This window comes from Cricetulus griseus, chromosome 2, assembly GCF_003668045.3.
Source record: "Cricetulus griseus strain 17A/GY chromosome 2, alternate assembly CriGri-PICRH-1.0, whole genome shotgun sequence".
In the NCBI taxonomy this organism is placed as follows: domain Eukaryota; kingdom Metazoa; phylum Chordata; class Mammalia; order Rodentia; family Cricetidae; genus Cricetulus; species Cricetulus griseus.
The window spans coordinates 353,789,117-353,803,134 of record NC_048595.1 but is presented as its reverse complement, the minus strand read 5'-3'; positions in this window follow the sequence as shown (position 1 = coordinate 353,803,134).

The following is a 14,018-nucleotide window of genomic DNA, read 5'->3' as shown; positions in this document are numbered from 1 at the left end:
GTCAGTATATTCAATTTTAACCATCTAGTAAACAAGCTTAATTATCTCCAAAAAATTGTCATCTCTGAAATTAAATTCTAGAAGAAGCAATCTATTCACAACCACAGTATGGTTATTGTTCTCTTATGTTTAATCTGCCATTCCAAAAAAGCTTTTGATCTTGTACTTGGCCTCTCACTTTAATAATCTTCCTCCTCTAACTAGTGGAAGGTGAGAAAAAGTCTGTAAAAGTTTTTTGGATTACTTCTTGTTAGTTGTTCCGTGGCTTCCAAACATGGCTAATTTTTTTTCATGACTAGCATCACTCAAAAAATTAGGGCATACAATTCCACTTAATGAAGAAATTGTATTTTTCTTTCCAAGCATCAGCCATGTATGAAATCTTACAATATCTATGCTGTTTAATATTATAGATTACATTTTTTATTCTGGAAAACAAAATGATGCATTCCCCCCTATATTTTACTTCAATTTTAATCCATATTATTTTTTAGAAATAGTAGTTTTAGTGATGCTCTTCTGTCTATTGCAAAGACATGGAAGGTGGAAATTTTATTGCCCAACTCTAGATAAATATTCACAACTAAAGACTGAGAATAGAATTCCCCAAATATAAGGAAACCTATTCATTATCCAATACCGAATGTTCATCTCTGATAATGTATACCTGCAAATAACATATAGACCGAGCACATTTTATTTAAGTATGTAAATATATATATATATATACATATATATATATATATATATATATATATGCACACATGCACATTCAACATTCAATAATAATTGAAGCAAAGAGGGTAGGAGTAGAGAGAGTTTGGAGGGAGAAAGCTGAATGGGGAAATGATGTAATTATGTTTAACTCTCAAAAACTCAAAAAAGCAATTGTAAGTATTGTTTTCATTTAATGAATTTATTAATCCATTAATTACATCACGCATGCTTTACAACACCCATAATCTCATCTACTTTTTTGATCATGTACCCTCATATGTTATTTAATTCTTAAACAATCTAGATTTCATATATCATATAAATATACAATATTTGTGCTTCTAAGCACAACTAGCTTAGCATGCAAATCTTCATTAGTCTTAGTTGTTTCCTACAAATGGTGGGACTGTTAATCTTTCTAGTTAGATAATAAACAACTGTGCATATTGATCCCATTTTATTAGTCATCTTGATGGGCAACAAGGCTGATTTCATAATGCATAGTTTGGAAGAGTGCCATAATAAATACAGATGTGCCATGATCTCTTTCTTGTGCTGACTTATACTTACTTCATTAGGTATAAACACATGGATCATATTCTTGGAACCTGTGGTAGCCCTAGTTTTAGTGTTTGGAGGAGCCTCGACAAAGACTTCCACAGTATGTAAACTAGCTTTTATGAAATGCAAATTCCTACAGGCAGAAGAAAGGGCTTCTCTTTCCTCTGCCATCTCTATAATCTGTTGGTATCACTTTTTTATAGTGTTAGATTTTAATCAGTACAGATTGTACTTGAATTTCTCTAGTATTCATATGCAATGGGCATACTTTCATTTATTTCTTGGTCATTTTTGCTGCTTTTGAAAACAGTGCAATTCACTCGACTATGTATTAACTCACTTTTTTGTGTTAATCATCAGGAGTCTTTTATGTGTTCCTGATATATATATATATATATATATATATATATATATATATATTATATGATTTTTCTTCTATGTTCAATTTTATCTATTTTTTGTTTTCTACTCTATTAAAAAGTTTTAAGTTAAGCTCAACTTCATGTATCAGTTCTTACTTTTGTTTCCTGTACTACTAGAATCTTGTTCAAGAATCCATTTCTTTTCATTTTATTATCTCCTTCTTGTACTGTCCCTGTCACCAGAATATGTGACATTTATTTGTAGTTTAAAAAAATAATAGGTGCCAGAGTTTAATTTCCTTCCTCAACCAATTATAAATTGAGATGTCTAGTTCAGAATATGACTGGAGTTATTGGTATTGTTTTTTACAGAAGTGATACAGTAAAATTCTGTCATTTACTTGAGTTTTAAATTTATTACAATGAGTTCCCTTGAACAAATATAGAGAAATAGAGAGGGAAACTATAGGAAGTTTGTGAATGCAAAGATAAAGATTCTACCTATGCTTCTGTAAGAAAAATTAGTAAAAATTGCCAGCATGCCCATGAGGCTATGGGAGAAGCAGGCAACGTGTTCTGCCTTTGTTCTCATCAGGTATCATTCCAGACACAGACCTCCAGCAGTGCATTGACTTCTACAAGTGTGTGACTACAGATCCATATTTCTTAAGCCTTTCAGTTAGGCATACTGGCTTGGGGCAATTTCAATCAATTAATATTTTGAGGGTGTGTTTGTCTCTTTACCATGGATATATCATATTAACATATATGCAGACCTATAGAGATCAGAATAATCACAGTATTGTAGATGACATTATATTTTAAACAAGGCAAGATATTTGTTTTTTTTTTTGTCTTTAAGGTACATTCTTTCCCTTGTTATTTATCTACAAAGTTTCAGCTTATGAAATTAATTTAGTCTTTTAAACTATATATATATTTTTAAAATTCCATACACAAGCAATGGATTTGTATAACTTATACCTCTCCTTTTGCTTTTTCTATCACATCCAGGTTCATGCCGCACACTCCCTTTCAAATAGATGACTTCTTTAAGCAGCATTAAATAGACTTAGAAGGGGATATGTGACACTGGTATCCCACATACTCCATCTGTTAATTTTGCAGTATCTTCACCCATACTCGAGTCATCTAATGGCAAAACTTTGCTAACAGCCTGATTTTAAGACTTTGGTTTATACCTTCTGTTTACAAAACAGTGAATAGAAATAACCCCAAAACTTAAATGACCTAAAATCTGCAAAGATTTGGAAAGCATACCTGGAATTTACATCACACAAAGTATATAAGATTTCAGTGAAGAAAAGCAAATTACTATGTATTGTATAAAGCCCAGTCCTCTGTTATAGCCCATCTGAGTGTTTCTCATAATCCTGATGAAATTCCACTCCTCATGTAGTGAGTAATAATAAATTCAGCATGAATATTACTATATTTTCAGTGAAAAGTCCTTGTTCTATTATCATCTTTTACTGTCTAAAATCTTGTAATCTATCTGATTCATTTCTCAGGGTGGCATTCTTCCTTAGAAAAACCCAAATGATCATTCAGCTGGCCCAAACTCAGTCACTGAAATTATTAGTGGATTCCTGATATAGTCTTCCAATCCCATTGTACAGACAGTGTTATTCCATCTTTAGTGATATTGTCATTTCTAATTTTAATATGTGCTGTATCTCCCAGCGGGATATTCTTCAAGACCTAAACTAGCATCTGTGTTAAACAATTGGTTGAAAATTTTCATAGGTATTAGTTTTTGCCCTCAGTTGATTACTGGGGTTGTGTTGGGACACTGATAATAAAATGAAATGGAACTCCCCAGAATTTTGGTGCTACGATGTATCTAGGACTGAAAGTTGATATTCTATTGTGATATATTTAAACCTCAGATTTGATCTAAGCATGTATTAAAGAAGTCTATTTTAACTTTCATGTTATCTGTCAATGATCAGATCAATGGGTACTGCAGGTAAATGTATTATTTTTATTTACTGATTATGAATATTAATAAATTATAGTACATTCACAAATTATACTATTTCATTTTCTTAATATGTCTGTGTTATTTTTTCACAATTCTTTGAAAGCATGGTTATTAGGCAAGTTTATTGTAACTTTCAATTTAATAAAAATAATTTTGCAATCTCATTTCTAAATAAGTAGAAATTTTCATAACTGCAATTTGTCAAATACAATACTTTTTCTATGATTTATACCTGTGAGAATACTTTACCTCAAAATAATGTATAGCCTTCTATAAAAACAAATTGGTTATATCTTCATCTACTACACTTCTTTTTAACTAAATGTATGTTATTTCCTTGAATATGTATAGATACCTTAGGACAAAGTTTATCATTTTAGTGATTTTGATACAAGCAAACATTTAGATAAGTTTTCATTATTTTTAAAATATTCAACAATTTACCTGAATAATAGAACCATTCAAATTGAATTCAAATTACTTTTTCACTCTAGTAAAATTTTGTCTCAAAAATTAATCAAACTACATGATACTTACTAAGGAAAATACTATAACACACATATAAATATACATAAATATATGAATGTGTAAGAAAACTGTATGTGTCCAAATATTCCTGTTCTTAAACATATATATGTATATGTATGCATGTTAAATGCATACGCATGTTTGCACACATACATGTATGAAATATCAAGACCCATCTGTTTATTTATGTAAAATTATACAGAGCTCACCCACCTGGAATCTGCCTTCAAATAAATCTTTCTTAGAATGATTGCATAATAGTTAGAATCATGGGTTTAAAATTGGCTGCTCATAATGTTGACTTAACAAATATTGGTCAAGTAATACTAGATAACACATCTAATTTTCTGATCTCGTTTTGCCCCATCTAAACCTGGGGAGGAATAACTGAATTATTTAGGCAGCAATGCTTATAGGACAGTATTTAGATAATAAAAAAATAGACCCAAATATACGTGTTCTAAAACATTGTAAATATTGTGTCTTTACCTTCTCCAAGGTAATATCTCATTTTTTGTAGACAGGCTAAATACATATTTTTCAGCTTCTGTTTAATAATTTTATTTGTTTATTTTATATTCACAAAATACATGGCACAAACTAAGAAATTTCTTGCCATTTTTAAAAATTAGTTATACATTGGGGCATTGGTCACACATGCCTTTAATCCCAGCACTTGTGAGGCAGAGGCAGGTGGATCTCTGTGAGTTGAGATCATTGAGGCTCTAGACACAGAAATAAATAATATTGTGAACTGAAGATTCTGAATTAAGATACAGCTCATACCCCAATTTGATGAATTATTATGAGAAAGCCACAGACATGTGAGGATGCTCATGGATACAGATGTTAGTCTTGGACCTTTGGACCCTGCAAACAATCACTTTTGCTATGTAAGGAAATCACTTTTTTATTGTAGTTTGCTTATTTCTTATGCTTTAAGAAAAGTTGAAAAATTCCATCCAAGTATTTGCTAAGCTTTTTATGCATCCGTTTGCTGTTCATTGGCTGTGTTCTCATGAGATGTCCTGCATTTGTGTCTATGTTTGATAAAATTTAGTGTTGAACAGAGGAACAAAATGGGCATTTCTTAGGGTTCTATGGTGTGTGTATGCTGACTCTGGCTTAGAATAGAGGTGAAATGAAATCTTTAGTAGATACAATAATCCAACATGGTGATAGGCGTTAATATTGAGTCACTGACATCATGTATGTTCCAGAAAAAAATATTTTAAAATAAATACTAAATGAGATGTGTTTCACCTCTTGTCATTTGTAAATGAATGAGTGAATGTGATTTGTTATGAAAGCTGTTATATTTGAAGTCTATGTTGTATTAGTCAAACATATATGTATACAGATGTGTGTATATATAATTTTTGTAAATATCAAATATTAAAGTACCTTACATTTATGCAGCAATTGTCATTTGCCATGTTAAAACAGTTACTACAAGGATACAATGATAAAATTCTTGTAACCAACGCACTTATGTATATCAACTACTCCTCACTCAAATTATGTTGGCAAATGAATTACAGAAAACCAGATAATAAAGATATTCCTTAATTATGATAATACTCTTAGCTTTGTACTTTCTTTGCTCACATGCAACTTTGTATTTCAAATATCATGAGACAATAGCCTATACCAATTTTGGCCTTTGTGCTATTGTAGCTCAGAGAAAAGTGATTCAATTAATTTTCACAAAATGTTAGATTCTAATATTGTTCTAAGAAAAAAGAAAAATATTAAATACTTATTCAAAGAATTGCTTTGATAGTGTAATTGATTTCCAAGTGCTTACAAAGTCATATTGACATGGTGTTAGAAATGTATCTGTAAGAACCATGAGCTGTTTCTTTATTTCTACTTAGTGAATACTGACTCAATCCCTCAGAGACATAAAAAAAATCCAATGTTTTATACTTCTAATGTGTTAGAAGCTCTATTAGGAAATAATAGCAGTTCAGCTATTTTCCCTGCAGGACTTTGGCTACCGCTGCTTCATGAAATTTTCTGTAAAATAACCTTTCAAAGCCAGCCATAACAGCTCTTATTCTAGATCATACTGACATCTGACCTTTGTAAACTTATACATAAGAAAAATAATAAAAAGAAGATGCTAAGGGAGACACAGTCATCTGTTTCAAGATGCAGCTATCCCCACAAGCTACAGAGATATCATGACCTATAAAGTTCAGAGCTGAGTTGGTTCTTCCTAACAATTACCCAGAGCTATTATGATTTCTTCCCATCACTAAAAATGTCATAGTTAAGATAACTGCTCCAGTTATAGAAGGTACAAGATTTAACAGGGAGCTGCTGTGAGATCAGTGGGTTTGATTTGATTACTGTCATTTCAAGCTGCTAATGTACTAGGTGGGACTATGCAATTTCATGGGTACAGTGAGGTTCTTCCTGTTGTTGGTCTAGTCCATCCTTACATTTCCCCATTTTTGTAATTTAAGAAAAGCATCACATTGTGGGAGAGAAAGATGTCATGGGACATGGTTCAAGCTAAAGATTGTTTTATTAGGGAAAGGGATTATAAAAATGGTAAACAGAAGAGGAGGGCTTCCAGAGACAGGAGCAGCATAATATGGGAGAGAGGAAAGAGTGGGAGAGAGAAGAGTGATCAAAGAGAGGGGAGAGGTGGAGAGATTGACTTGAGGGAGAGAGAGGAATGGACACAGATAGAGAGAGGGAAAGAAAGAGATAGAGAAGAATGGGAGGTGGACAGGGCCCCTTTAAAAGGGATTGTAATAAATATACAGAGTTGTACACTTAGTGGTTGCAGTTGAGAACTTATCCTGTCGGAACCCAAAAGACAGGCAAGTACAGATGCTGGAATACTAACATCCATGCTTTTTTATTTATTATAAAAAGATGAGATGTTAGAAAGGGATAGCAGGTAAGATAGGGATGAGGATGCCATATTTTCATGACTACTTCCTGCTGAACTGGGGTACATCCCTCATTTTGGGGTATCTGGGAAAGCTTGAATGCTAGACACATTCTGTAGTAGCTGGCTGTTTCACTTCACTTTCCAGGCTCTTCTGAACCATCAGGTGCCTCCTAGACCTAGGAAAATGCCATTCCTGTTGAATGCAAATTGACTCCCCAGGGCTTAAAGCACCTGATCCTTTCCCATCACCACAGCATCAGCTGTTTATGTTTGGTAGCCTTGTATTTCTATGGCCAACAGCTGGGAGTGTGTCTCCAAAAAGAATCCTGATGGGAACAAAGAGATATAGGTAATGAGAGAGCTCCCAAGAAAGAGGCAGAGATGTAAGACCCAAGAGTCTGCAATTCCTAGCATTGCAGGAGTTCAGAAAGGATTGATTTCAAGACAGGCACAGGTCACCTAGTGAGTTGTCATGCAAAGAATGCTGTAGGGGCCAAGAATTCTGTGCCCCATAGGGACACAGTCACTTGGTAGCAGGACTTTGAGAAAAGTGAGAAATTGAGGAAAAGACTGTGCTCAGGAAGGAAGCCTCACATGGTAGGAAGTGGATAACCCCACCAGAGACCCAACTGTTGGTATTGAATGGAAAGCAAAGCCATCAGAGAATAAGAAAGGAGATTTGTTGCAGGTAGAAGTGATGGGGAATGTACTTCTTTGTATGGTTATCCTCTTGATTGTTGAATAAAATACTGTTTAGCCAAAGGCAATCAAGGACTAGGAGTCAAAGAGGATTCTGAGAAATGTAGTAGAGAAGTGATGATCCAGGCAGGAAGTGACATGGCAAGGAGACTCATATCTAAGTGAGGAAACAGGAAGTATGCCCACTTTCCCCTCCGCTCCTGCTCCTGTGGCACAATGGGATCCACCAACAAGGAGGGACGCTATTAATGCGTCTGATAAGATAAGTCTTATAACATATATAGATTTATGATAATTAAGACTGAGCTAACAGATGAGAAGTCCTAGTCATTGGCCAAGCAGCTTTGAACCTAATACAAGTGACTGTGTATTCATTTGGGCCTAACTCGGGCAGGTGGCTGGTGTAAAGCACACACATGGCGGTGGGGCTCAGGCAGCTTTTGGTGGAAAGATTTATCATAACATAGAAGAGAGCAGATCTATTAAAGGTGAAGTAGGTGGGTGGGTCCCAGCATGAAGTGATTACCAAGTGCCGGGAAGCTGACTTTTGGTAGGCTTATTCCCTTCGAGTGAGACAGAACGAGATCCAATGACTTTTATGAAGCAATGATTGGTACCAACTCAGTGATTTGTCAATGAAAGGATAGGGCTGAAGAACCTGAGACTGGCACAGGACACCCAGTGGGTGGTCATGCAAAGGGTAGGAGCCAAGGGCTCAGAACTGGAGAGATCCCTGGTTGCCTGATACCAGGACTTTACTTGGTAGAAAAACAAGAAAACAAGGTGCAGAGAGAAGAGTTCTCACTAGTGGGAATAGCCTAAGGGGGGAAGTAGGAGTGACTCACCAATCATGACAATTTTGAATGGAAGGAAGGACCCAGCAACAGGAGAAGCAAGGCTATATTTTGTGAACTGGGCTTATACAGGCTCATGGCTTGCCTCAAACCACCTGTGGGCTGGAGGAGATGCCAAGAGAGCCTTGCTTGTCAGGGAACCAATGTTGTAATTTAAGAAAAGCATCATGGGAGAGAAACATGTAATGTGACAGGGTTTAAACTGAGGGGTTTTGTTTTGTTTTTGTTTTAAAGGGAAAGGGATCATAAAAAAGGGGATAGGTTAGGGGAAGACCAGCTTCCAGTGACAGGAGCAGCAGGGACAATAAGGGAGAGAGAGGAGGGAGAGGGTGGACAGGAGGGAGGGATGGAGGGACTGAGGGGGAGGGAGAGAGAGGGAGAGAGAGGTAAAGAGGAAGAGAGAGGGAGATGGACAGAGAGAGAGGAGGATGGGAGGTGGGCAGGTTCCCTTTAAAGGGGAACATAGTGAATATGCACAAGTGGTGCTCTTAGTGACTGCAGCTGAGGGCACATCCTGTCAGAACCCCAAGGACAGGCCAGTAGAGATGCCTGCATACTTAAACCCATTTGTGATGGGAGTGTTTACTTCGTGCAATTTTATGTTAGACATATGTAAAATGTCATTTAATTGTACAGGGCTATCAACCCTGATTTATTCTTGAATATCAGAGAAGACATTAAGTTTGAAAGTTAGAAGATGGAATGCTGATGAGGATTTGAAACTTTGGCTTATGAATTTTGCAGTGTGAAAGGGGCAGGGCACTAAGTGGGGCAGGATGTACTGTTATGGTGTGCATGTCAAATACTCATGTAACTGAACGGTTGGTCCCTAGCTGGAGGAATTCTTAAGAGAGTTTAAGACATTATAATGTAGTACGTAAATAGAGGAAGTAGGTCACTGAGCATCTTGGTAGGTTTTATAAATAAAATCAACCAAATATTGGTAAGGAGAATCACCAGTCAGCAATGAATAAGCAACGCAAATTGTGGGACTTAATGTGTATAATTTATATGACTGTAAATTTAAATTTATATTTAATTCATTAAACAGATTTGCATAACATTTATTTTCATTCTGAGGAGAGCATTCTCCATGTCTAGGAAGATGATTTTACCTCATAACTTGTACATAAATTAGTATTTTATATGAGTTATTCGTGAAAATATTCATTGTTGTGAAATATTTTCAGAGAGATTGTGAAAAAATTAAGTTTGAAGGAGTCTATTTATAAACCTGAACATCCATGACACTTAATACTTACACAGTAATTATTTCCTTTTGTGATAAATACATGTAACAAAGTGCAGTGATGATTAAGTCAAAAACCTATACAATTATTATTTTCATTTTTTATTAAAATGTCAATTTATTAATCCTGTCATATATAATATATAGACAATATTAAAACCCAAAATTTCAGTGAGCAATAAGAGAGACAGACAGACAGAGAGAAAGAGACATATGACAAAGACAAGAGACAGAGAGAGGTATTTAGGGATTTTTCAGCATCCCTCCACCCCAACCCCTATCACTGAAACTCTTTTCTATCAAACTCCCTTCTTTATTCCTTTTTTTTTAAATTTAAATTAGAAACAAGCTTGTTTTACATGCCAATCTATGTTCCCTCCTCCTCCCCTCCTCTCCTCCTCCCCTCCTTTCCTGCCTCCCCACCTAATCTCTTTCCCAACCCCTGTCTGCGCCCCAGGTAGTGTGAGGCCTTCCATGGGGGAATCTTCAAAGTCTGTCATCATCTGGAGCAGGACCTAGACCCTCTCCCATGTGTCTAGGCTGAGAGAGTATCCCTTTTATGTGTAGAGGGCTTTCAAAGTTCATTTGTGTACTAAGGATAAATACTGATCAACTACCAGTGGCTCAATTGTCCAGACATTCAAAATGCCTTCCTCATTCAGGGGGTTTGGAACAGTCCTATTTTGGTTTCCCAGCTATCAGTCTGGGGTCCAAGAACAACCTCTTGTTCAAGTCAGCAGTTTCTGTGGGTTTCTCTAGCCGGTTCTCATCAAGCCCCTTTTATATGTTGATGATTTTTTCCCAATGAGTTTCACGATGGTTTATGGTGAATGAGTAGGGCTCATTTACTGAAATACTGACAACTTATCAGTACCTGTACCCATGATCAAAATGATACCTTCTTACCCAGTATCCATTAACTACCCATAATGACCAAAATTTTTCAGTGAGAAATAGGTTCTCATAAACCCATCCATATGTTTAATAAAGCCATGATGATATAAGTTTGCAAAGTTCATGTAACCAAATCTACAATGAGTTCATGTTTGCAGCATTTTCTTTCAAGAACACTGATTCACAGCAATCTTTTACAAATCCTAGCTCTTATTTTCTGACCACTACAAATTTATAATTTTCCTGAGACATACAGGAAAATAGCTACATAATGCACAGTCTTATTGTCTGTATTTTGGCCAGTCAGGGCCATTGTGTTAACCATTGACCACTGGAAAAAGAATATTTCTGATAAAGGTGAAAGGAAAACTAAGAAGTCCTTAGTTAACTTTAAACTATATTTATTTACTTATTTATGGTATATGTGAATATGTATTTGTATGGGGTAATCCTCATGTAATGGCATGGTGTGGAGGTCATAGGCCAGTTGTTGAATTCTGTTCTCTCACTACACCATGTGGGTCCTGGGGATCAAGTTAGGCAGCTGACAATATGGAAAGCTAAAGATAAACATTCAGAAGGGGTTTTGATGACATGCCAATTTAGCAGAATAAGAGTAGTATGATTTTCCCTAGAGCCTATGACCTCCCTAGTCACGAGATCTTCACCACATTTATAATATTAGTCAGGAGTATCCAATAATAATGGTAATAATTTTTGTGTTCTGGAGATATCTGGTGTATTCATGACTGAAATTTCAAAGGGAAATATCCTACACCACCAGTTACTTTATTCTGATAAGTTTTTATTTTTCCAAAGTACATATTTTGTTAGTTATTTTAAAAATACAAAATATAATTAGCAATGGCACTCTTTTGTAGATGATATCTACTTTAACTTGTTTTTAGAGACATGCAATCCAGGGAAAAAGATGATGAAGAGGTTATTTTCCTTTTGTGGACTTTAAAAACTTTATGGATAGCTTACTGACATTACAGAGTCCTGGAGACAGTGCCATGAGAGATGAGAGATATTTAGCAATTGCTTCTCTGCTCCAATAACCTATTTCCCAGATCATTTGTGTTGAAGTTAATGGAGTTTCCCCCTGGAGTTTCAGATCAACTCACAAAAAGAATGTTTTGTCACATGTCATTCTTCCTCTTCTCAGTTTTATTTTCTACCACTCTTTCTATTGCAAAATATGTGGAATAAATAGAAAACTTTTATTATTTCCTCTTCTTCTTGCCTTGCAGTAGATAAAATAGCCCTCATTGTGTGGTTAGGAGACAACAAATGTCCACAACATACCCCTGCCTGTCAGCTTCATAAAGCTAGGAGACGTATGAAATGAATAAATCATCTCATTAAATAACTTCATTTTTATTTCCCAAAATAGGTCAGGTTACCAACCTAATTTAGTGAGTCCTCATTTTGTCCTCTTGAAAATGAAGACTACTTAAAATAGTTTAAAATATTAAGGGGACACTTTATTTTTTGGTTTTGATTATAAATGTAAATGGAATCAATTTTGTCACAAGCCTTCCAAATTCTGGCCATCTCTGTATGAAAGACTACAAAATTAATTAATCAATAATAGTATGTTTGATTATAAAAACATGTTTGACTATCAGTGTGGGAGTTCCTTCACCCACCAAGAAATCTTTCCAAATGTGGTGCATGTTCCTTTCTGACTTGACATTAAAGTACCCAGACTGCTGTAAAAGTGCTTTGACCTTTAGAGGTGTGCTATGATTACAGATATTTTTAAAATGGTTTAGTTTTAAAAAGGAAACCCTAAAGATTTTTCAGAATTTTAGAAACAGGTACACGACTTCTAAAATATTCAATTCCATGCTTAAAGTATACAATTAAACACTAAGTTAAGTTCTAAACTTTAATTTGGTTAACAAACAAACTAAAATTAACAAAATATTGTGTAATGTCTTGGGGTCCTACCCAGCTGGCAGAATAAATGAGATTTTGTAAAATAAAATCAAACAAAGACAACATGGAAGAAAGCTACCAAATGGAAAAACAAAACAGAACAAAACAAAACACTCAGAAAGTACCTTACTGTCTCTTGAATTGACTTTTGTGGTAGGTAGAATTCTACCCCCTACCTATGATTTCTGTTTATATGTAAGCTTTTAATATAGAGAAGTGAAATGGGCTTTAAAAAAGAAACTAATAAAAAAAAATCACAGAGACTTCAGTCATAAGAATATCATTATTGCCAAATGCACACAATGAAGAACCCCAAAAGAGAATATTTTAATGCTTGTACCTCCATTACAGGTAAAAATGGTAAAAATGTTGTAATCTCAGGTATGTGACAGTATATAGTATTCAAGACATGTTATAAGGCACATGAAACAGTACATACTATAAAGTATGTAGCATAACAACCTACTACCAAGATTATGGAGGGAAAATATGTCAACATGGGAAATACTTATTTCAGTATTTCTTGGTTTATGCATAAAAGTGGATCTTCTTCATACAAATGATAAAAATATTCTCTCAGTTTCTGTTGAGATGTTGGGCCCTACCAGATAGTGTTTAGTTTCTGCTATTAATCAATAAGCCACTACAAGTAAACAAATTGGGGAATATCATTTTGTAAAATATGTTAACCATAGTAATTAAAATATTCCTTTAAATAACCATCCTGTGAAAGCTCAGATTAATGTTTCAGGTCTAATACACAAGGTTAATTTCACTACAATACAGATTTTTTGAAGTATTATGAGTGACCTATATACAAACTGCTCAACAGTTTTATAAATTCAATGTCACTGTCACCAAATCTGTTTTGTGATAAATAGAGATTGTCATTGTTCTCACTATCCTTGGGGAGGAGTTGGGGGAGGAATGGGAGAATGGTGGGAGATATGGGAGGATGGAAGGGCCAGGGAATGGGGGAATGGATATGTAAATTGTAGTAATTAAATAATTTTTTTATAATTTTTATTTGAATTAGAAAGATTATTTTACATGTCAGTCTCAGTTCCATCTCCTTCCCTTCCTCCCCTACTCATCCCCAACTAATATCCTACCTATCACATACCCTTTGTGCTCCCCAAGGAGGCTGAAGCCTTCCAAAGGTGTCTTCAGTGTTTGTCCTATACTTTGGGATAGAGCCTAGGGCCACCCCCTTTTGTCAGGCTCAGGGAGTATACCTCCATCTCGGATGGTTTACCAAAGCCCATTCCTATGCTAGGGATAAGTACTGATCCACTAC